We start from the raw sequence: 4,141 nt of genomic DNA, 5'->3' as shown, positions 1-4,141 counted from the left end.
TCCAATTTTATTTACATGTTTTCCTTGAATAGTATGAAAAAATTTTAAAGAGCAAGAATCACTTAGGAAAAAAATTCCCACCCATAAGGATCTTCAATTGTAGGAATACAATCTGCATGAATATACAGTAAGATGGAGAATTTTGCAAGAGGATAAAAGCTACAAAATGAAGGAACAACAGATGACACATTCACTTGTACCAGAAACAGGCAGAACGAAATACCAGTGCAGGCTTGGACTGCATACCAGGAGCATTGGGCAACAGGGTAGGAAATTCCACTTGCTGTACAGACTTCGGAAGTTTGCTGTTCATGAACAGGAGTGCATCTAGTTTTTAGAATGCTGATCTGAGCACTCTGCTGGCTGTAGCTTGTGCAAAGTGGGGTGATTGGCAGCTGACAATTTTCTCATCATTGACACAGGAGTTGTTCTGTAAGGCTTATTACACAACTGTGGTTGGAACTAAGTAATGCTGATGGTATGGAATTTTGTGGCTTTGAAGATTTAAGCCATGTCTGTCACTTGCTCCCTTAGTGCCATAAATGTCTATATTTAAATATACATAGTTGTAGAAGTAGACAGACTGGCTTTGAGAATATTCTGTTTCTGTAAGCAGATCAAGTTCTGGTGGAAGAATGCTTGAATAATTTTATTCACTCTAGGCCTCTGGCTACCAAAAAGAAAATTGAAAGCTGCAGGAACAGAAAAGAACAACAGAAAAGAAAAACAAAATCATTAGAAGGGGGAGCAATTAGTTAAAAAAAAAGTTACATGATGGTGGCTAAGGGAAAATAATAGACATTTCCATAGTATTTTTTGACTTTTTTGACTGATTATGGGAGTGCACAGAGCAAAAGAAAAGCATCGTACTAGGAATGTATTGGAATTCTAAGAAAAATAGGAATCCCAAGGTAACTCTTCTGTACTAGGACTCTTAGTGTAAGAGATCACACAGAAAAAAAGAGTGGTTGCCCTACTAATAGAAATAATATTAACAGAAGAAAAGAAAATACTACCTGCTCCTGGCAGAGCTGTCTAATGAATTGCCAAAGAGTCTTTTCAGCCCAGGCTTTACTTCTAATGGGCATTAATGGTATTTGCCATCTATACACAAAATGAAGTTCTGTGCAGAATCTGCCTAAGAAAGGTACTGTAGCCAAATGGCAAACACATACACAACATAGGAAACTCTTCTATATTTCTGTATAATCCTGTTATAGTAAGTCTAAGCTGCCTGCATGTACTCAGTCTCTCTGTTCTAGGCTCAGCAAAATGACAGCCCTTTATGCAGAAAGAGCAGTAGGTTCATCCTGTCCTGCAGATATGGATGGCATTCTCTCACCCTCCTTGTACACCCTTTGATGGCTTTATTGCCCATGCTTTATTCTCAGGTGAAAGCTGCTCCTGCAAGGCAGGAAATGCAATATTGTTGTGGGGGGTTTTGTAGTTGTTGTTTCTCTGACACCCGGATTTTTAAAATCACATGACATTTTTTGAGGGGAACCTAGCAAACCTGTTTTGCTGCTGCAAAAGTAAAAGCACCCCTATGACTGAGATGGGAGGTGACACTATAGTGGAACAATGCATGTTCCAGAGTTTGCAAGAAGCTTGTCTCATCACAGCCACAAGTATTTAAGTCACATTTAAAATCTCCATTATCTCCTGATTATCATGCTATAAAGCACCTCACGGTATTCTGCAGTAATTTTTACTTAATGCCCTTGTTTTGAAGGGGGATGCCATGGACAAAAACCTATACCTATAATGTTTACTTGACTTCTGTCTTTAGGAGAAATCTGTATGTTCTGAGAAGCTGACCCAAAACCTAAGTTGTTCATTACTTTGAGACAGGTAACCAGTAATAACAAGATCTGAAATTAGAAAATCTAAAGTTATTTAAAGCCATACATATTGAAATGCAGTAAATATTCTGAGAGCTCTACTTTCAGGTCTATAACAACAAGAAACTTCAGAGAAGATGCTACTGAACAATTTTTTTTCTAGGTTGTTCACCTCCATGATGTTGAGCAATGCCATTTTCCTGTCCTGTGGAAGGGTATGCTGACCCCTGAGTTAAAAATGCTATTCTAGTCACACTAAGACATTGGGGAAGGCTGTAGGGTGAAGTACAGCAGTCCATCCTACCATTAAAGCACCCTTTTGCTCCAAGTGCTGCCACCAACCACTGGAATTTCTCCTTCCCTCCTGCAGCTCCACTGGCAGGGTCGGCCTCCATGTGAGTGCTGGAGGTACCAGTGTTTGACGAGGCAGTGGGAGCCTCTGCTCCTCAGGCAGAGCAGAGCAGAGCAGAGCAGAGTGGAGCAGAGTCTGTTTAGTAAGTTTGCATTTTAAAGTCGCAGGCTGATGTTTCTTTTGCACAGTCTACTCATGAATTATCCCACTCTGCAGACCTTCATCCAGAGTAAATCCACATCTCAGCATGCTGAAGACACGCTGAAGACATGTCAGTGGTCTCGTATATTACAGTCTAGTAAGTTTTTTGTATGTCTTTCTCCTTCTTCAGAGATTCAGTGGGACATGTACCACTGCAGTGGTGGTGCTGCTGTGCTCTCCAAGGCTGTTAAGCAGACAACATTTTGTATTAAAATAATGAATATAACTGGAGAGGATGAGCACAAAAAACCAGCCTGCATTTTCTGAACAGGACTTGAGTGCCCTGGAGTTTGCCCATTATTCTTTTTCCTCGTTTTAATCTTTCTTTATGTTATATAACTTGGTTTCTGCTGCAGCTTTCATTTGAAAGAACTAGTAATTTTTTTTTTTGCTGTTCTGCCTGTTTGAATGTTGTTTGCAGTCTTCTTTTCTCTGAATATCTGTAAAAGGGCAAGTGCTACTCATAACTTCAGCTTCAGTGTTACAGTAGGTGATGGTCTTCATTCATAGAAGCAAAGGGCTTACTCCCCTCAGACTTCATCTGTAGTGTTTGAGCATATTCTTTCACAGAGGTAACATAAATTCTGGAAAAGATATGTTTTATGTTCTGTGCTTATGGCAGAAGTAAGGAAGATGATGTCCATTAATAAAAAAATTTACACCAGAATCAATCATACCTGGTTCAGCTAATCAAATGTAATTTTCAGTTCAATAGATTTTGATCATTTGCTTAAATCTGTATCTACTCTGTGAGACTTTTCTGTTGTCATGACTTTGCCTTCCCCACTACTGACAAAATATGAAAAAAAGTATCTCTGAAAAGACTTTTAAGGGAAGGAGAAATTATATTATAACAATCCTGAGCCTTTTTTGAGGCAATTCTGATAAGCATGGATTATTACGAATAAGGAAAAATAAGTCTGGAAGCAATTTCGAGATGACAGTAGTTAATTTTAAGGTTTAGAGCAAGCTGCTGCTAACACTCAGTGTAAACTGCAGGTGGCACCATTTATATAATATTTAAAAGAGCACCAGGGGAAAAAATTCTCACTTTTGATTTGAGTTTTCTGATGGCTTGCCGTGATCGTATAGTGGTTAGTACTCTGCGTTGTGGCCGCAGCAACCTCGGTTCAAATCCGAGTCACGGCAGGGGGTGGTTTATCTTTTGAAGAGATATAATTACAGATTGCATACCAAAAGTAATCTATTAGTGATGTCTAAGACTAAGATGAGAAAGCAATTAGAAACTCTGTAACTTTTATAAGAATGTTTTTCTAAAAGAGTATGTAGCATAAGTATTAACTCAGAAATCCTGTTGCCAAGTGGGATTTTTAAAATTTAATCTTTATGGATATTTTGATAAATGCAGCCTCATAGTGACCATGGAACTTTTACTCATTACAGCTACTTAATGTCTGAACCGAGCTATGAAGCCTCTGTGGTTTTGATCTTTCCTAGTTTCCCATTCTAATAAAACAATCAACCTGAACTACTTGGAAATATGACAGCTGTAGATGTGGAAATCCTGCTTACCTAGGCCTGAACTGCTGCTAGCAGAGGGTCTTTGCTGGTGACAGAGAAGAGGAACCACCACTTGTCTATTGATTCTCTTTGTTTTTGTAGTAGGAACAGTGTGTAATTTTGCTGTCCTGTTTCACTGAGCAGTATGACCTCAGATTCTCAGCATGAAGACTTCTAAAATTACCATTTTGATTTAGTGAATTGGTTATGGTAACTAAAAGCCGTT

The 4,141-nt window shown here is 38.8% G+C and overlaps 1 non-coding gene across 1 annotated transcript; it reads left to right on the top strand.

Moving 5' to 3' along the window:
• Positions 1–3,471: 3,471 nt before the first annotated feature.
• Positions 3,472–3,543, top strand: TRNAH-GUG (transfer RNA histidin (anticodon GUG)). The gene has a single exon. It is a non-coding gene; the product is annotated as a tRNA-His (tRNA).
• The last annotated feature ends 598 nt before the right edge of the window (positions 3,544–4,141 follow it).

This window comes from Aphelocoma coerulescens, assembly GCF_041296385.1.
Source record: "Aphelocoma coerulescens isolate FSJ_1873_10779 chromosome Z unlocalized genomic scaffold, UR_Acoe_1.0 ChrZ, whole genome shotgun sequence".
In the NCBI taxonomy this organism is placed as follows: Eukaryota; Metazoa; Chordata; class Aves; order Passeriformes; family Corvidae; genus Aphelocoma; species Aphelocoma coerulescens.
This window is presented reverse-complemented; position numbering and strand designations above follow the sequence as displayed.